The 21420-nt window shown below is 38.4% G+C and overlaps 1 protein-coding gene across 5 annotated transcripts in view; it reads left to right on the forward strand.

Moving 5' to 3' along the window:
- The window catches only part of PCDH9 (protocadherin 9), a 797306-nt gene that overhangs the window by 122024 nt on the left and 653862 nt on the right, over window positions 1-21420 (forward strand). The window lies entirely within an intron of this gene.

Consider the following 21420-nt stretch of genomic DNA (forward strand, 5'->3'; position numbering starts at 1 on the left):
CCTATGAAATGGACCAAATTCCCTATCTTTCACATTGCCGAGTAGCTGCAGTTTCTTATAGTGAGGCTCAGCAGCTTTTTGGGCTGATCAGGCTGTTTTGGTGCTATATCAAGAGAAAATTTTGACAGTCTTGGCTCACAATTTAACCTCCTTCAGAACTGTTACAATCTGGTAGGGAAACGGCCACAGAATACTAACCATCTATCTTGTTTTAAAACCAGCCATTCTTTCATAAATAATAGCTGTATTTCATGCATGATCCTCTTTTTGTTCTGTTGCTACAGAAGCAGCCAACTAGGCAACAGAGGAAGCAAAAGTAAACTAACATATTCCCAGTTCTCTTGGCATCACTGATGAAAATGTCTGTGATGCTTATGATGATCCAAAAGAAATCAGAAGGAAAAACATGTTGGCTTGTGTTGTGTAAGTAAAGTGTGTGTAACAGGAGGATGGAACATGGACTGTACGTGGTTGCCAGTTGAGAGGAACAGAGCTTTGGGGGATGGGGGATCTTTTATAGCTCTGAACCATGCTGTAGTTCTTGGAGACTAAGAGATGAGCATTTAAAACCTTTTTAACACTCAGAACTTGCTTTTCCCATTTATCTGCAAGTAATGGCTGAATTACTTACTGTATTATCATTTTTTAGGGAAGATTAAAAAGTATAAACCTGTCTCTCCGTAGATTAGAATAAAATGGGGTTTGTGACATATTTGTAAAATTGGTACTAAGAAGATTTATTTTCGTATCCTTTAATCTTTGCCCTGATGGAGTGTACCAGACATTATTCTAAGACCTCCAGTGCCGAAGTCTGGTGGAGGATCTTAGCTGTCATGTCTGCTGTGAGAAAAGTAAAGGTCCTTTATGGAAATTCAGGCAGCCTGGTTATCACAAAGTAGTACAGGAACTGAAATTAGCCTGTTGGCTGAAGTAGTGCAAAGAGATCTCAGGTCAATGAGAAAAAAAGTACAACAGCTCTACATCTTCTATTCTTTTCCTAAGGGATTCAGCTGTTCTTCCTGTGGCTATAAATGCAAAGGGAAACAAAAAAAAGCAGCAAAATGAATATTTGTTAAATTCATTACAATTCAGAAACACTAAAATTGCTGCTTTGAGACTTGGTATTGTTTACGGGCCTCGTTTGTACTTGTGTGAAGTGGTTTGATTTCTACCTACTATTTGTGGAATACTTTACTTCATGGAAAATTAATCCCATTACTTACCAAATAAATTATGATATAAAAATTAAAGAAAAATAAGGAATATAAAAGGAGGCAGGATTGGGGCACAGGCAGGATAAAAGGCAACGTGAGCTGTATCAAACACTGCATCTGTATATGTGATATTTGTTCATCTCATATCAATAGAAAATTTAAAAATGTCTTTTACTTCATTGTAAAAAAAATTGATCAGGAATAAATAACTGATGTGTTTTTCATTTTTGTTACATAACTTACATAGTGGAACGTAATTTTTATGTGCTTTGGTGAATTACCATAGTCCTTTCTATGTTGAAGCAACTGGCAACATTTTTTTTAAATGTGCAGTTTTCAGCTACTCAAGGTTGATTGAAGAGCTCCTTTATCATGAGGAGCTTGTGGTTATCTGTTCCTCCGGGACATCATCATGCTTTTCATCATAGCTGCTTTCCTCAGTGATATTGGTGAGTTTTTTTATTCTGCTTGCAGATCAAGAGTCCCTCAAACTGGAGCACTCAAAAGTCCTACACAGAGCTGTTTCTTCTAGAACTCAGTTATGTTTCATCGAACTTGGGATTATTTTGCTATGACTTTTTAAATTTACAGTACTTACATCCCTATTGACTTATTATCTGCTTCAATTTTCCATTTTTGTTAATGTCACTTGGGTTTATCACTTGGATGTAAAAGGGTCCAAAAATTATAAGCTTTTCTGTTGGTATGCTTTGAGAAGTACTAAGATTGGTCACTGATAATTACATTGCAATTTGTGAACTAAATACCTAACACAAATTTTGTACAATGTGACTGAATAATGTTGAAATTTGAAGTGTTTTGTAGATTGACACTCTAAGCTAAATCACAATTGAAATTCATATTTACTAGAATGCACAAATAAAGTCTGCTTATAGATAACTTGTTATTGAAATATATGTTTTAAGATGCTTTCTTCCTAAAAAAAAAAGTCTTAGATTTTTTTCATCCAAAAGCAAAACTTGAGCAGCTACAGGAAATGTGTTTGGAGTAGCATATTCCTATTTCCTGTGGTTACATAGAAAATTAGCCCTGTAAATCTTGGTCTCCTAGTTCTAAGAGTGTCCTTTTGGTCCAATGGGTGTTTTTTGTTAGTTTGTTTTGTTTGTTTGTTTCTGATGTTTTGGTCTGGTTTTAACTTGCAGATCTTGATATTTCACATTGGCTATTCACTTGCATGTGTCATGAGGCTGTGGGGAAGTCCTTCTACCAATGATTTTCAATAATTGTTGCCATGAGGATACTTCCTTTTTAAGTACTTGCACTTTACACTTTACAGTGTACCATTCTACTGACATTGAAAGAAGAATGGAGCCCAGGAGGTGAATATTAATTATATCATCATGTTTTATTTCTCCCCATGTAATTTTTGTTATTGTTTTGAAAGTCTTTCTTTTGGAAATTCTAATATTGGTGGTTTAGTGATTTTCAAGCTTCATAGAAATAATCCAAGTAAAAGATTAATCTTACTGATTTCTGTACTGGTGTGATTATCATGAAACCCCACATAAATGGGGTACAGGATTGGCACCATTGTGTCATATAGCACAAGTGAACCAGGGTGATGCTGTACGAGCTAATTATCTCTGTGATGCGGGGTCTCTAAGGGTACCAGTTTGTGTCCTGGTTGCTTCATTTTTTATCTATTTCTCTGATATTCATCTAGGATGGCAGTGTAGGAGGATTCACGTCCTCTGGCTCTTGAACCATGTTGAAGACTCAGTAGTAGCTCTTGCCATTATGTAGTTGCCATTTGGAGAATGAACCAGCAAATGGAAAATTGTTCTTTCTAAAATATTGATGTCTGTTTCACCCATGCGATGAAATTGTCTCTTAAAGGGAAACGTAACTTTTATTTGTTTCAAAACTTCTAGTTGTGTGTGTGTGTGATAGCGAGACAAACCTGTTGTTCATCATCTTATTCCCCCAAAGGTAGAGTAGCAGAAAGTTGGGTCAGAGCCTGAGGAGCTTTTATGTAAACAAATCACTCCGATATGTGATACAGGCATCGTAAATGGCGTCTTAACCTGTGCACCAAAAACCATGCACAGTCAAACTTGCTACATTTAGGCCTTCACATTTATGCTATGTGTTAATAAAGTCAGTAACTTCTTATTAGTAAACGTATTCCCAGCATAAAATTAAATAACTACACAGTCCATGGAATAGTGGGATGAACTGTTTATGACCTACATTTACATAAAACTTGCAAAGTGTGGAATATGTAAACAGACTCCCCTTTAAACTGCATTGTTGGATGGTTTCAAAATGAGTGTTCCCAGGACATAATAATAGATAGATTATGCCATGATTATATTTGTGATCTCATAAAGATGGTTTTCAGAACAGCCCTCTATGGTGTGTCAGGGATGCAGCCCTCAGCGTATCTTGTACTAACATGATTTATATCCTGACGTGTTCCACTTAAGGAGTCTTTTGTGCTCTGTATTGCTGCTTTCTGCTGACCATTTGTCAGTTTTCTCATGTATAGGTGAACCACACTCAGTAGAAAAATAAGAAGTAGAATAATTCTGCACTGAATGATCTCATAAAGATCCTTAAAACATGAAGCCCAGAGCTGATTGATATTCCATGATTCTGTTTGCATGTTCCCCCATTGAAAGCTGACATTTCAAATTAATGTATAGATTGCTTCTCAATAATGCTAGTGACACATATTTTTTGTTCCTTTCTCTGATTACTTTTTTAAGGTTGATAAAAGAATGCTTCCCATCAGACATCACCAAGTGTACCTAACCCAGTTATGTTTCCAACATGACTTTGTTATTATGACTTGATTAAAATATTACATTAATTATGTAAAACTCTATAGAATGGAACTCAACTGAAATAACAAATGCATATTAATAATACATGAGTTATAAATCTGAATATTCTGGTTAGACGAGATGTAGGCTATATCCTCAATGCACCAGAGATAAAATATACCTTTTCAATAGTTCTTTTTTTTAACAAAATACATACTAACAATAAAAAAAAACCTTGTTCGTGGTTAATAGGACTCAATACCCTTTACATTAATTTTGTTTTAACTCCATAATTGAGTTTGAATAATCATTTGTAAATTGCAAATCTCCAAAAGTATTCTAGTATCTTTGGGGGAAGGGTGTTTGTGATTCTTATTTCATGAGGTAAAGGACAAGGGGCAAAGGGTCATACAAATATTTCTGAACCCCTGACATATTCAATAATGAGTAAACAGAACTTTGTGTAAAAAAAATGACAAGAAGGATGGAAGGCAATAAATCGAGACATGAATGAGGATTTTATCAAGGAATAAATGAAGTATCTTTTAATAGAAATACATGAAATAAAAAGTTGTCTCTTTGAACAGAGTAATATTGGTAGGCTCTGGCGTCAAGTCTCATTCTGCCCACTCTGAAAAACAGACTGTTGAAAGACAAGTTACCAAGCATGAAAACCTCATGTAGCGGTCTATCAACAGCAGGCAAAAGATGCAATCAGTGAATATCTGAAAAGAATTCAGATTTTCAGTATATCAATTGCATATAAGCAGATAGTGAAAATTACTATCGTGCCATCACTATGAACGTGTTATGCTCCAAGTCTGGGAAAATGGTAGCAAATAAATGTTACTTGGAATGCGAAAGTTAGTGTACGTTGTACATACACGGAATAGAACTTGCAATATCTTTGTAATTCTTCCACCTCTCCCAGGAGTTTTCAGAAAAAAAATTTTGGTCTTTGAAGTTCTATACTGATCTTCTATAAGTAAATTTCATAGAAATTAAAGATTTTGCAGATACTGACTCATATTCCCCAAATATTGCTTCCCTCCTTTGCAGCTTGGCTCTCAGTTAAAAAAAAATACTGTAGCACAAAAGTGTCTCCTGAATGTCCACATAGGTTTCTTTCTCATCACTTTGCACACAGGTTTTTTGCCATGACAACGAATGCCTTACACTTCCTGCTGATTTTGTAATAACTTATTTTATTTATTGTTTTAACTTCTCTCTTCCCCTTAACTGAGTAGCCCTTTCCACGGATTGAGATATTTTCTTCTTCGCCTTCGTTATGTAGCTATCTGAGTTACCAAATAATGATGCATGTTTATGGATTTCTCATATATATAAAAGGCATAGCTCCTTATAAATGTATTAAACCTCATCCATTCGCACAAATTGAAATGCCCCACTAGGCTAAAGCTCCTCTTACAAACCCTCTCCCAAGTGGAGATTTACACTTAATGCTGTCTGTAGGAAGTTTGTAACTAAAGTAATGAAAATAAAGTACTTGAGGCAGTGTCTAGCATATAGAAGGTGTGCTCAGTTCATTTTTACTCCCATACCGTTGCTTGGCTAGCACACTTTTTTTTTTTTCTGTCAATGAGTGCTGTGAGTAAGGAGAGTGGTTGGAAGAACAGATGTTATAGTTTAGATTTCAGAGTTGTAGATGAGAAACACATTTACTTAACTTTTATTGAAATCTCTGAAAAATAAATAATTCATACCACTGCCTTTAAATAGTGTCAATTTCTTCATTTCTAAATGTTTGTAATTTTTTTCTTTTTATAAAACATTTTAAGTGGACAACAGTAAATGAGCACATTTATGAGACATAAAGCATTTACCCTTAGGAATATTCTTTTTTGGCATTGTGCATTTTTGCTTGTCTCTTAAGGGGACATATTTTACAAGAACTTGGTACACAGCTTGAGAACTCATTGCTTCTCCCCACCCTACCAACCCTGCTTGCATTCTGCAACTTACCCTCTTCTTCAGTTTTTTTTTTTTCTTTTTTAGTTTTTAGCCATAGCCTACTTTCCTTTTGCCTTGCAATCGTAAGTTTCACACTCCATTAGGTCAAAATATCAATACCTGGCAGGCACAAGAAATAAAGAAAAATTCAAACAAAACAAAGACCCTTCTGTTCCTCTTGTGTAAAAACTATCCCTCTGTACATAATAATCAAATCCCAGAGTGTCACTGTTGCACCTGTGGATTATAATTTTGTTCTCTGTGTATTACTTATGACCGATTCTGGATATTCGTGTTTTGGGGACTGATTTATTTCACTGAGCATCGTAGTTTCCAAATATATCTACTTAGTTGCAAAAGACAAGATTTCATTCTTTTAGCGTTGCATTGTATGCTGTATTGTGTATATAGATACATACCACATTTTCTTTATAAAGTCATTTGTTAATGACCATCTGGGTGAACTCTACAATTAAGCTGTCATGGATTGAGAGGCTATAAGCCTGAGGGTACATGTTGCTCTTTCATATGCTGACTTGTTTACATTTTGTAAATTTCTAGGAAAGGGGCTGAGTCATACGCTGTCGTTATTTTCAGATGCTGGAGGAATTCACATGCTGTTTTCCATAATGGTTGAACTGGGTTAAATTTCTACATACATTCCAGTAGAGTAGCTTCCTCCTCATATCCTGGACAGCATTGATATTTTATTGTAGGATTGTTTGCTTGTTTTGATTTTCAGGTCCTAGCTGTCCTAACTGGGCTGAGCTGAAATCTCATCGTGGTTTTGACTTGAATTTCCTTGTTGGCTAGAAAGAGGAGCGTTTTGCCGTGAATATGCTGGCCATTTGAACTTCTTCATTTGAGAAACGTCTCTTTGTGTGCCCTACTTATGCATTTAACTGGATTATTTGTTTTGTTGTTACTGAGTTTCTTAAACCCTTTACAAGTCCTGGTATTAACCCTCTATCAGTTGTATGGTTTCTAACTATTTTCTTTCCCTCTGTTGGCGACCTCTTTTATTTGTTGATGGTTTGCTTTGTTGCGAAGCAGCATCTTATCTACTTATTTTTGTTTTGATTGTACTTCCTGGGTCTTTTTCAGAAGTCCCAGCCTACAATCATGTCTTACAGAATGTCACTGATAGTTTGTAGTGATTTGATGGTATCAGGCCACATATCTAGAGCTTTGAGCCACTTAGGGTTGATCTGTGTCAAAGGTGTAAGGCATGGGTCTGGGTTCATACTTCTGTACACATGGATTCAATTTTCCCAGCGCTAATTTTTCTCAAAACTGTCTTTTTCTCCCTGCATTGATTTTGGTTCACTTTTCAAAAATTGGTTGGTTGTAGATGTGTGGGTTAGATTTGTTTCCCCTTTCTTCTTTTTTTTTAAGATTTATTTAATTTTATTGGAAAGGCAGATTTACAGAGAGGAGGAGAGACAGAGAGGAAGATCTTTCGTCTGATGAATCACTCCGCAAGAGGCCGCAACAGTTGGAGCTGAGCCAATCCTGGAAGTCAGTAACCAGGAGCTCTTCCAGGTTTCCCATGCAGGTGCAAGGTCCCAAGGTTTTGGGTTGTCCTTGACTGTGTTCCCAGGCCACAAGCAGGGAGCTGGATGGGAAGCGGAGCCACTGGGATTAGAACCAGAGCCCATATGGGATCCCAGGCGTGTAAGGAGAGGATTTTAACCACTACGCTATTGCACTGGGCCCTTTTTCTTCTTTCTTTTTCTTTATCTTTATTTCTTTTCCTTCCTTCCTTCCTTCCTTCCTTCCTTCCTTCCTTCCTTCCTTCCTTCCTTCCTTCCTTCCTTCTTCTTTCTGATTTACTTATTTTTATTGGAAAGACAGCATCACAGAGAGAAAATAAACAAAGAAAAAGATCTGTCCACTGATTCATTCTCTAAGTGGCCACAATGGCTGGACCTGAACAGACACAAAGCCAGGTCTATCTGTGGGTGCAAGTTTCCAAGGCTTTGGGCCATCCTCCACTGATTTCCCAGGCAAAAAGAAGGGGGCCGTATGGGAAGAGGAGCGCCTGGACTATGAACCAGTCAGTACCCATATGGGATCCTGGCACATGCAAGATGAAGATTTAGCCACTGGGTTACCATGTTTGGCCCAGTTTCTGGAATTTGTATGCTGTCTCATTCTTCTTCTGCCCCTGTTTTGTGACAGTACCAAGCTTTTCCATTTATGATTGCTCGGTATTATAGCTCGAAATCTGTTATTGTGATTCCTCCAACTAATATCATTATTATTATTTTAAGATTGATTTAGCTATAGAGAGTCTCCTGTGCCTACATATGAATTTCATTATGGTTCTTTTCTAGATTGGAGAATTTTAAAACTATTTTGATTGGGATCACATTGAATCTGTAATTCTGCAAATTACATTCAGTAACATGTTCATTTTAACTATATTAATTTTACTAATCCATGAACATGGAAAATCTTTCATGTTGTGCTGCCATCTTCTATTTCTTTTATTTTTTCTCATGTTTCATAATTTTCAACATAGAAATACTTCAAATTGTTGATTAAATTTACTGCAATGTTTCAACATTTTTATAGCTCTTCTGAATGGGACTGAACTTAGAAGTACTTGCATGCCAGTCATGGAATAGTCTGTTCTGTGGATACAAAGATTTATGGATTTTTGAGTGATGCTTTAAATCCTACAGTTTCACCAAATTGTCTTATAAGCTCCACCATTCTCTTAGTGGGGTCTTTTGGTTCTCAGATAGGGATGGTCACATCATCGGGAAACAGGGCTAGCTTAGCTTCTTGCCTTCCAATTTGTTTATCCTTGACTTATTTTTTCTTATCTAATATCTCTGGCTAGAACTTTGTGCATTACGTTGGATAACAGTGGCGAGGGGGTCCACTGTTGTCCAGTTCTGGATTTTAGTATAAATGTTGTCAATATTTCCACATTCATTATAATGCTAGTTCTGGATTTTTAATATATTCCCTTGATTGTATTGAGACGTGAGACTTTAATGCGCAGTTTGTTTAATTATACAATGACGTTACCCAGTGTTTTGCAAAGTAGCAGTCATAATTTTGACATAACATGACATGCATTTTTTTTGTTACAGCAAATACTATCATTCAATAATGTGCTTGAACTAATTGAAAAGGCACATTAAAACTAAAATAATTATCACCCTTGTAAAATGGAAAACAATAGACATGGTTCCATTTAATGTAAATCAGAGTTTATAGGTTATATGTAAAAAACATATAGCAAAGGACACAGAATATAACAGTTTTTACTGAATGTGTATAGAAACAGAGGTTTTAATAAATGTCGTGAAAATTACTCAGCTTCATTTTGAAAAGGGTTTAATTATAATTCCTGGGTCACTCCATAAAGAAAGATTTTTTTAAAATTAATCTTACATAAAGTGAATAAATATCATGTAATCACCAATACAAATGTGTAAAAGCATCCTGGTAGTTCTCATCACGCTCCTCCTTTTTTTCTTTTTTTTAATGTTTACAATGGCATAACTTAATTTCTCTTTGCAATCACAGTCTAACATTCCTTTGAGGAAGCGTTAGAACAACAGCCAGTAGGAAAAACAAAACAACACAAAAAGCTACTACTCTTACAGAGTACTGTTTAATTTTTTTTTTTTTTTTACTCTGAGGGAGAAGCTGACGTCAGGTGTGAGATGCCATGCTGGAAATCATCAAGTTCTCATCTCCTAAATGACATGCAGAGTATTTTTTTATAATTTTGAAATCATTCATTTTCATTGTATTTGAAAGGCAGACTGAAATACACACTACAAAGTAGAGACAGATTCAGAGAGAGAGTGCTCCCACCTGGTCATTTATTCGCCAAGTGCCTGTAGCAGCTGGCAGTGCGTTACGCCTTAACCAGACTCGCAGAAGTTAATGCAGGACTCCTGTACTTGCGGTAGGACCCCAAGTAATTAAGCCATCATCCTGTCTTGCTAGGGTGGACATCAGCAAAGAGTTGAAATTACAAGTGGAACATGAGCTCAGCCCCAAGAATTATAAAACAGTGTGTGGGTATCTCAGGCAGCAGCTGTACCAAAAGGCCATTTCAGTCCAGATTTTTTTTAAAAGATTTATTTATTTTTATTACACAGTAAGATATACAGAGAGGAGGAGAGACAGAGAAAAGATCTTCCGTCCGATGATTCACTCCCAAGTGAGCACAAGGGCTGAAGCTGTGCCAATCCTGGAAGTCAGGAGCCAGGAGCTCTTCAAGGTTTCCCGTGCAGGTGCAGGGTCCCAAGGCTTTGGGCCGTCCTTGGTCTTTGACTGCTTTCCCGGGCCACAAGCAGGGAGCGGGATGGGAAGTGAAGCTGCTGGGATTAGAACCGGCGTCCATATGGGATCCTGGCGCGTTCAAGGAGAGGATTTATAGCCAGTAGGCCACGGCGCTGGGCCCTCAGTCCAGATTTTTAAAGTAGATTTTTTTTCTCTTATACACTTAACTGACTTGACTGAAATTTTACTTTTTAACTACTCAAGAAAGGAATTTAAAAGAATTCTAGTATGACGGGCCCGGCGCGGTGGCGCAGTCGTTAAGGTCCTCGCCTTGCACGCCCGGGATCCCATATGGGCGCCGGTTCTCATCCCGGCAGCCCCGCTTCCCTTCCAGCTCCCTGCCTGTGGCCTGGGAAAGCAGTCGAGGACGGCCCAAGGCTTTGGGACCCTGCACCCGCGTGGGAGACCCGGAAGAGGCTCCTGGCTTCGGATCGGCATAGCTTCGGCCGTTGTGCTCACTTGGGGAGTGAATCATCGGATGGAAGATCTTCCTCTCTCTCTCTCCTCTCTGTATATCCGCCTTTCTAATAAAAAAAAATAAATCTTAAAAAAAAAAAAAAGAATTCTAGTATGAAAGGAAATGCCCTAGAATCCTACAAAGAGAGAATAAATAAAAGCTCTGTCTGTCAATTCTTTCACTTTATGGTTATTCAATGCCAGATATTCCCAGTTCCTTTTTGTGGGTGATTGCCCCTGATCCCACCCTGCTGCCTGAAGGGCGTGGCTTCAGCCTAACCTTCCCCGTGGCCTGAGGCAAAGCCTGCAGGCCCACAGGTGGAGCTTGACTTCCAACGTGGCAAGAGGTCAAGGGGAGTGTACCTGGACATGACCTCTGACATCACCGGAAGTTTTAGGGAGATAGACCTGCCATTCAGCCAATTACAGCATCCTTGGTGGGCGTGGGGTCCACCGGAAGGCTCCCTCCTGCCCGCCCCTTCCTTACCCTTTAAAACCTGTAACCTGTGCGTAGTAAAGCGGACATTTGCGCCAGCTTGCCTGTGTGGTGCTGGAGGCTGAAGGCCGCCGCCTGCCTCACCCTCTGTGACCTCGGGGCCTGCTGGCCGGCCTAAGCCCCGAGGACTGGCGCCGGAACAGGGACCCCAGAACTTCAACATACGAAACCTCAGGACTTGAGAACAAGGACCTCAGAACTTCAAAACGTCGGGACTTCAGGACCTCAGGTAAAATTGGGTGAGGCCCCGGCCTCGGCTTGTGGGCTGAGAGTTTGCGTCCTAACCAGTGGGCTCCAAGTTTGTACCTTAACCAAGAAGGTCTGATTTTGCGCCTTTACCAGCAGGCTCTCAGTTTGCGCCTTAACCAGCGGGCTCTGAGTTTTCGCCCCCATTTGTGGGTTCAGACTTCGCCCAGAGGCGGGCAGCCCCAGTTCGTGCTCTTGAGATTTTTACCCTTTGGCTTGGTTTCTGTGTTGGAGGTTTCCTTTGTGTGGAGCTCCTAGCGCAGGTGCTGTTTGCTTGTGTGTGGTTTGTGTGTGAGGGTAGGAATCTTAGAAGCCCAGAGTCAGGCTGCTGGTTTTGAATTTGAATGGGAGGCAGGTGATCCCACTCATTGGCAGCTGGGCTGAATGTTTTGCGCTGATAGCAATTCCTGGGATGCTGATTTTGTTACCTGGGCCTTCTATTGCCCACAGCTGACCGCATTTGAGTCATCCTGACTTCTGTTGCCTGACTTTTTTGTTGCCTGGTTGCTCACTTTTAAAAAATCATTATTATAAGAGGATAGAGAAGAAAAGATCAAGGAAAAAAGAACGATTGTACAGAAATTGTTCTCTAGTCTTGTAAATTTTACCTTGGAAGGTTTTTGTTGTGAGAAATGTTTAGCAAGCTAACTTCATCTGTATATCCATGGCAACTTTTGGGACTTTAGAATTCAAAGAAGATATTTGTCTCTTGTAGCTCTTAATGTTTTAATTGTGGTATTTTCAAAAATGTAAGTTGGGAATGAATATGCAAATCTAAGTGTTTAGATTATTGCTTCAATTTACTAGAATGGCATTTTGTCAAAATATGTGCCAGACTATCCTACAGTTTAAGAGCTTGAGAAATAGCAGACAAATGCTCTAGGCTCGCTGAGCTAGAATGTCTGTAAGGTAGGGCAGTGAATCTGCATGCCAACCTGGTCTAATTCTACATGAACTATGTATGTTATGAATGCAAATGCTAAAAAAAAAACGTTATGCAAGTTTGGAATTTTTATATAAAATCTAGATTCAACAACTAATTATGAATACATAGTATAGTTTGCATTTTTTCATAAAAGGACGCTGTTAAGATGTAAAACTTACAGAGGAAATATACAGAATTTCTCATTTTTGGTGATCTTCTGTGTAAACTTAATCAGTGGCAATTGCAGTTGAAGTTGTTTCGCTTATTGAATGTAATCTCTCTAAACAAGCATGGCAGGTAGTTTACTTGCAGCAATTGTGAGCCTAAAGGGCAAAGATCTGAAAATATTTAGGGTCACTTTCGTGGAAAGTGTCAGTTCTTCTCATTACAGTCTGCTTCTGTTCGACTCACCCGGTGCTGTTTATTTCAGAATACTTCTAAAATTTTTATCTCTTGCAGATGGATATTTTTTTAAAAATGTAAAGCTGAAATAGGTTCTTACGTCACAGTGAATGTGCTTGGAAGCACTTAAAACCAGGCGGTAGCTGAATTGTAGAATCTGTGTCTTTTGAGGAGGGTTTTTGGTTATTTTTTAAGCAGTTGCCTCACAGAATATGTCTAAATTTAGATAATTAAACACAATGGTAATTTGTAATTATTAACATGCACCTTAATTTGCCCATTTTATTTAAGATGTATTTTATGTTAGTATAATAATCTGTTACATATACTGGTTGGTAAAAATTATGAACCTGAGAAGTATTATTGAAGAATGGTGGATCACACAATGTCAGGAGTTGAAGGGAGGCTTAATGAACTCTGTCAAAGGCAGTTCTCAGCCTTATCCTTGATGTGACATAACACAAAGGATGGGTGATATTCACAGGGCCACCACATATTCTTACAAATATGCCATAACACCTGCTTTTAAAAATCGAGGATTTTTTATGAGAAGCGGTGCCATTGGCACCATGGATTCTTTAGCATTTAATCAGCCTAAATCTATTCTGTATGATATTATATACTTTTTGGTTGTCAGAAGGGTAAAAAAAAATCACAATTTAAATGGAGCAAATGTCCTTATTGTAAATAAATGTGATGATTTATTTATCTATGGATCCCTTTGCATATATTGGAATGGCAAAACTGAATTGGGACAGGAAAGTCTATTACGCTAGGAGCTCCAGCTCTTCCCACTCAGCACGGACTGGGAAGCTAGCTAAGGTTAAGCAGGATTCAAAGGCCACTCTCCCTTTGCATGTTGGTCGTACTCTTATTACCTATGAGCTTATTTGAAGTTGGCTTATAAATTAATCATTTATTCATTATAAAGTGTTTGAATGGGAGCAGTATGGTACACTGACATCTGAGACGAGTTTCTGGATTCAAATCTCAGTTCCGCTTCTGATCCTTTTCCTGCTGTTGTTCTCCCGCAGGGGAGGACAGAGCTGCTTCCACCCTGGTCTCTAACTGGGGAGATTCCGGTTCTTAGCCTTGCTTTGTCAGTCTCTGCTGTGTCAGGCATTTGGAGAATAAACAACCAGACAGGAGACCCACCCATCAGTCTCTCTATCTTCTAAATTAACTAATTAAATGCACCCTTTTTAGAGAATGTAAAAGTAGTGCCAGGGTGAAAAGTATCTGAAATTCTATTGTTAGCCATTCTCCCCATAATGTCATATGAATGTACAAAAACAAGAGCTAAACCTATATTAAACATTCCTGAATTATCTGAATTTTTTGGAATTAAGAAAATGAAGAAATACACTATTATTATGATCTTATCCTCCAGAGTGTTTTATTCCTTATGAAAAAATAATTGACATAATTCTAGAAATTCATTGGATATTAAATATTACTTAAGCAAAATGTTAGACTTTTAAAATATTTCCAGTTTTTTTTTTTTCTAATTTGGGAAATCTGCAGACTTTCCCAGGTGCAGTTCTCTGGACTGAATGTCTTAAATCTGAAGTTTCTTTTTGCAATCATGATTTGTTTTGTCAAAAGTTCATGTATGCATATTTAATATATTCTTCGATGTACAATATGATATTTTTGTAAATGGGTAAATAGTACAATGGAATAACTATGAACTTCCCTGTCATAGAATGTATCTTAACACTTGATTTTCTTTATATATTAATACATATGTCCTCTAACAAATCAGGGGAAAATATAAAGTAATATGGATGGAATTGAAATAAAAATATTTCACCTGAAATTCTATGATTAATTGAAAAGGAGGAAAATAGAAAACAGTCCTGGCAGATATGAATCTCTGGGAATTTCCTGGCAAAAGACCCTGAGGCCAACGAACAGGTGGGGTGGCAGTATTCCTCGGCCTCAAGAAGCACCAGGGATAATGTGGTGGGGCATGTCCATTTATTGTAAAGCAAGCACAAATATATAGACTAGGAAAGAGGAAGGCAGAAGGATGTTCCTCAATAATTATTCTACCCAACAATCAGACTGTACATAGCTAGAAAGCACACCATCCCTTTAGACCTTCCAGTCATATGGCAGGTCATATTCTGTGAACAGCTGGAGGCTGTGCCTCAGGTCCTGGGCAGGTGAGCCATGAGTCAATTAGCAAGCAGTGATCCAGGGGCTATCTCCCACAATGACAGTGTTATGTGAAACCCATGCTTTGCCATATGACAAATCATAGCCAAGTTGGACATATTGGTTTCTCATATAGGAAAAAGTTACTGGCTGTTTACTAAGGTCTGTGAACAAGAAAAGCCCCGGATTCCTATTGAAAGAGGAATTGATAAAACAATTATGATACATGCATTTCGGGGAATACTATACAGCCACTAAAAATGAAATCTTACTATTTGAAGGCAAATGGTCCTAAATGGAGATCATTATGTTTAGTGAAATAAGACAATATGATAAGAACAAATTTATGTTCTCTCTGATATAAGGCAAAGTTCATGTGAAATGCAAAACAGTTGTATAGGTAAACATGGGCATACGTATGTTGTCATAAATGAACAATAGAATGGAGACTAGAATACCTGGAAGTGAATATTTGTTGCAGTATGATTTTTTTTCCAAAACAAAAGAACTACTAATGAGACTGTTAAGTATACCTTGACAATATGATAGTAGGTTTTCAAACTTAATCTGTACCTACAATGCCACGATGGATGAAAATAGCAGAATGTTAAATTTGTAACTGTAACCACAGGACTATACTACTGTAATAATATAGGGGAAAGTGATGGGATGGAGAAAATGAGAAGGAGGGAGGGGAGGGGAAATCCCTATGCTTACAAAATTGTATTATGGAGAATAATCATTAAAATTGAAAAGGAAAATGTTTATATTAAGTCTAATCATAACATAGGAGATTGACTATATTTTAAAGATTTATTTTTATTATTTTTTATTGGAAAGGCGGATATACAGAGAGGAGAGACAGAGAGGAAGATCTTCCATCCGATGATTCACTCCCCAAGTGAGCGCAACGGGCCGATACTATGCCGATCCGAAGCCAGGAGCCTCTTCCGGGTCTCCCACGCGGGTGCAGGTTCCCAAAGCCTTGGGCCATCCTCGACTGCTTTCCCAGGCCACAGGCAGGGAGCTGGAAGGGAAGCGGGGCTGCCGGGATTAGAACCGGCACCCATATGGGATCCCGGGCGTGCAAGGCGAGGACTTAACCACTTGCGCCACCGCGCCGGGCCCGATTGACTATATTTTAAAACCAGTACTTAAATTTTAATTTTTCAAAACGTTGATTTTAAAAAAAAAAATTTCTCAGTTTGGGGGCTAAATAGTCTAATTAACATGAGCCATACAGGAAGAATACTATTTTGTAAAATATTAGGTTAAGGGACAACTTGATTTTTCATTTTGCAGATCAGTTATTTGTGTCTCCTGTTTCTTGTTTCCACAGCAAAATGGTGCTGAATTACATTTTACTGTAAAAGTTTTGAAGGTCAAGGTAGAAATTGGTTATGTTGAACAAGTAGCCAATAAACTATACCCTCCTGGGGAATCGGGTTGAGAGTCTAGCATTCAGTTTCTTAACACATAGGTGGGAATTAATGATGAGCTTTCAAATTCAATTTTATTTCACTTGATTTCAATGGCATCAAATTTCAGTTACTATCTGAAACTAAAGTATGATTTTTGATTATTAAAATTAGTTTGTGATCAAATAACTTCACCTTTTAATATGATATCTGTTTTCATGGATCATTTGAAATATAACTCTCACACTCTTATTACATTTGAAGAAAGCTAAATTCTTGGAGAGTTATTATAAGCAGAATAAAAATTAAGCTGTGGTGGACAGGGTGAGGCAAACGCTTGCTTTTCATTTTGATCTTCGTCATTTAGTGGGCTTGCAAAGAAACAATGATCAAATGTACGATTAACATCCTATTGTCGAGTTTCACTACAGCTTCCTGACAAGTTCTCTGAGTTTTCTCAGAGAAATAATCCCAAGATTCAATGTCAGCACAATTCCATCATGACAGCTTAAAATATTTATCATTCTGTCTTAAATAATCCTCTAGGTGCATCTAGAGTAATTCTACAGATCTAAGAGTCAACTGCTACTATTTATCTCTCTGATCTAAATTATATCTCTTTACACACAGAAGCACATGAACACACAAATCCACACAACATATTTTTCTTTGAATACCTTACAGATTTATTGGAATGTGTGTCAATCATTTCTCATGTTATTTTGATGAAAATACATGTAAAGGTGAATTCAGCAAATTACATCTTTTAGGGAAATCTAGAATTGGGAAGCTGTAAGAAATGCAACATTTATTTTGATTCCTGGACTAGAATCTCTGTAGGCTGATTATTGTAAGTAAATTGATTTTTGTCTATGATTTGATTTTAATCTAGTTTGGCAGAATCATAGTCTACAAGGAACAGATATTTAATTTAGTACATTATGAAGAAGAGGCTTCAGTTCATAAAAATTTATTGTGTTTGATAGGATAAAAACACTAACTGATTATTAGGTTTTTAAAAATAATTTTCCCTTGTTATTATTCAAATGATTTCCCTCACAATATTTTTTTTAATTTAGAAAATATTTTCAAATTCTCTGAAATAGAACAATTTAGAAAGTAATGAGTAGGATTTTAAATTTTCTGCACAGTTTTATTTTAACTGATTTAGAGATTGTGCAGAGAAACCACTTGCCATAGAGTGAGCTGGAGCTGTCCTGTGACACGCTACACTTGTAAACAAGGGTGTGTGGAAATCTGTCTCCTGCACTTTCACAGTCTGCTGTTTTCTAACACCAGCAAGTTAGACCAGTTGGCAGCTTTGAACGTGCTGATCATCAGAGGTGTCTAGTTCTTACAGGTTTGGTGCAGATGGGACTGTTTTCTGAAGTTAACATCAAGTCTAGGAGAATTATCCAAGAAGAAAATAAATAAATAAAAATGGGGAAGATTCAGAAGGTGGAATACCATGTTTCTCTTTATATTGAATAATTAAAATTCTCTTATTCAGTTTCTCTAGTATATGGGACTTTTGGCCCCGGAAAATCTGTGAATTAACCACATATATTGTAGTTCTGTTACGTTTTCTGTATCCTTTGTTTTTATATTAATTATAATTTTTCTTTATGCATAAAGCTGCTTTTTCCTTTACCGTAAACAAATGATTAGACCACTTTCAACTCTGTGCCTGTAGTCTGCCTTAGTAATTTTGTTCTATAAAATGAGGATGACTAACATGAATGGTAGTGTCTGTAGTGTACATCTGAAAGTACTTGAGAGCTAATGGAGGAGTAAGTAGCATGGTTTAGAGGGAAGGAAAATTACCATCGTCAGAGAGTGCTAGTTCTTTGGTTAGCTAAATGTAATTTTTTAGAAAAAGATTTATTTATTTATTGGAAAGTCAGATATACAGAGTACAGAGAATAGGAGAGACAGGAAGATCTTCAGTCCGATGATTGACTCCCCAAGTGAGCACAACGGCCGATGCTATGCCGATCCGAAGCCAGGATCCAGGAACTTCTTCCAGGTATCCCACGTGGGTGCAGGTTCCCAAAGCTTTGGGCCGTCCTCAACTGCTTTCCCAGGCCACAAGCAGGGAGCTGGATGGGAAGCGGGGCCACCGGGATAGAACCAGCGCCCATATGGGATCCCGGGGCGTTCAAGGCGAGGACTTTAGCTGTTAGGCCATGGTGCCGGGCCCGCTAAATGTAATCTTAATAACATACCTGCAAGAGTTGTTGTTTGCACTGTGTATAGTACATAGGTGGCACTGAATATCTGGTAGCTGCTGGACTTGGTGTGGTAGCCTAATGGCTAAATCTTCGACTTGCATGCACCAGTATACGATGTGGGTACTGGTTCATGTCCCAGCTGCTCCACTTACCAGCTAGCTCACTACCTGTGATCTGGGAAGACAGTAAATGATTGTCATTTGAAAGCCTTGGGACCCTGTACCGGGGGTGGGGGGTGCGGGGGTAGGCCTGGAAGAAGCTGCTGGCCCCTGGCTTTGTATCAACTTAGCCCCAGCTCTTGCCATCAGTTAGGGAGTGAACCAGAGGATGCAAGATCTTTCCCTCTGTGTATTTCTTTTTTCTGTATATCTGCCTCTCCAATAAAATTAATAGGCGGATCTCTAAAAATAAATAAGTAAATGGTAACTGCTGCTTCTACTTTATGCTTCCTGGCTGATTTTTGGCTAGAGAGTTCTTTGGGAATAGTACACAATGAAGAGTGGGTGAAAGTAAAGTGCATCCCTTCTGAGTTAGAGCATGCACTTGTTCATGTGAGATTGTCCATAACTCTAGTGCTTGTTCTTTTTGTAAAGATGTATTTCTTTTTGTTTTTTTAAAAGATTTATTTTTATTATTTTTTTATTGGAAAGGCGAATATACAGAGAGGAGAGACAGAGAGGAAGGTCTTCCGTCCGATGATTCACTCACCAAGTGAGCGCAATGGCCAAAGCTATGCCGATCCGAAGCCAGGAGCCTCTTCCGGGTCTCCCACGCGGGTGCAGGGTCCCAAAGCCTTGGGCCGTCCTCGACTGCTTTCCCGGGCCACAGGCAGGGAGCTGGAAGGGAAGCGGGGCTGCTGGGATAGAACCGGCGCCCATATGGGATCCCGGGCGTGCAAGGCCAGGACCTTAACCACTTGCGCCACCATGCCAGGCCCAAAGATGTATTTCTTTATTTGAAAGACAGATTTAACAAAGAGTGAAGGAGACACAGAGAAATAGAAGGGTTTCCAACTGCTGATTCGCTCCTCAAATGACCACTATGGCCAGAGCTGAGCCTGCATCATGAACTACTTGCAGGTCTCTTATGTGGGTGTAGGGTCCCATGGCTTTGGAGCATCCTCTACTGCCTTCCCAGGCCATAAGCAGGGAGCTGAATCCGAAGCTGAGTAACCAACCAAGTCAAGGACCAGTGCCCATATGGGAAGCCAGTGTGTCACAGGGCAGAGGATAAGCCTATTGTACCACTTTCAGGCCCTTTTTGTGTCCACTGATCTCAAACTGAGTCAGTGTATCGTGCAATGCAGCCTTCAGCTCACCTGTGATGCACTGATAACTAAAGATACTTTTTAAAAAGTTTTAAACTATTGTTGAATATTAACTATATTAATATGCAAGTGAATAGCATCATCTAGCATATCCTAATTTTCATAATCTCGGTAGCGTAGTCATGAGTAGTGTGCTAATCAAAGTGTAAATTCCTCATTGGCTCTAATTTATCACTTATTACGAGCAAATATGGTCTTGATTAGAAAATTGTGATGAATGTTCCTGAATTTTTCTCTTCTCTTCTAATAAAAGGGATTGTATCCTGTATATATTTTGTTCATAAACATACCCTAAATGACTGAATCCACTTCATCCACTTAATATAGCCAAAATGTGTTTTGCTAAGTTTTCTTAGGATAAAAGTTTACTCCCAATAGCTCTGATTTCAGAATAATTTAGAATTCACTGGGTTGTGGCATGAAATGTACTGCTGCATGATGCGTCAAGATTTAAATAATGAATTCTTTAAGACCAGCACTCCAGATGTTGTACAGAATGCACAGTTGTTCACTGTCTTTTCCTTCATTTTCAATATATATCTGCATCTGTAAATGTGAGGTAACAATATACAATGAAATATACAATTGTACAGTAGAATAGAGGAAGTGCTTGCTTTTTATATTCTCTGAGATATTTAACATTGAGAAAGATACCTTGCATCTTTTGTGAATGCAACCACTTTTAGGAACTGCATTGAAGGCATTTATTGTTCAATGTTTCTCTAGCATCATTGTGCCCATTTTCAAATAACCCAACAGTGAAGTCTTCCCTGCTCTGTTTTGAGGGCTTTGGTACACTGGTCACAAACGTAAGTGTATTGTGTTTTTCCATTCTATATCTATCCAATCTCCAACTTCTTGTCTGTTTCATTATCTATTTGGGACAAATAAGATTGATAGCTGTAGCTTGGTTCCCTACCGCTTGGGGCCGGGAGAAACAGTTTAAGACACATCAGTGGAGCTGGATCCAGGGAGCACTCTCCTGGCCTGTGCCTTATCAGTAATCTTTGACTTCCACCCGCTGGAATTGCTAGAGTGCTTTACTCCATCTCCTCCTCCTCCTAGGTTTGGGAGTAATGAGAATTCCCCGCGCTTGCCGCCTCTGAGTCCCGGCTGAGATTGCATCAGTTCATTTAGCTGGAGCTTTTCAGGCACTCCTTGGCAGAAATTGATTTCCTTATTTTGGTGCCTTTGCTTTTTGGATTCCGCCCAAAAGACAGATTCAAGGAAGTGAATTCTCCCTTTACAAGGTCTGTTGCAGATAATTACCTGAAACGTTGGAGAATGTAAGGCAGTAGGGAAGTTGTTTTTCTTTATCTGCAAACCCACTAAGAAAATGTCTATAATTCACTTTAAAAAACAAGTCCGTTTCTTTCTAAGACATTGTTGAGGGATATGATACTTGGCAAGGAATAAGAAAGATAGCTGATTTACTTTTCAAATAGTTTTGTTAGAAATACATTGAACACCAGAGCCC

The sequence above is a fragment of the Ochotona curzoniae genome, unplaced genomic scaffold (assembly GCF_017591425.1).
Source record: "Ochotona curzoniae isolate NIBS_2020 unplaced genomic scaffold, NIBS_Ocur_1.0 contig_64, whole genome shotgun sequence".
NCBI classification, from domain to species: Eukaryota; Metazoa; Chordata; class Mammalia; order Lagomorpha; family Ochotonidae; genus Ochotona; species Ochotona curzoniae.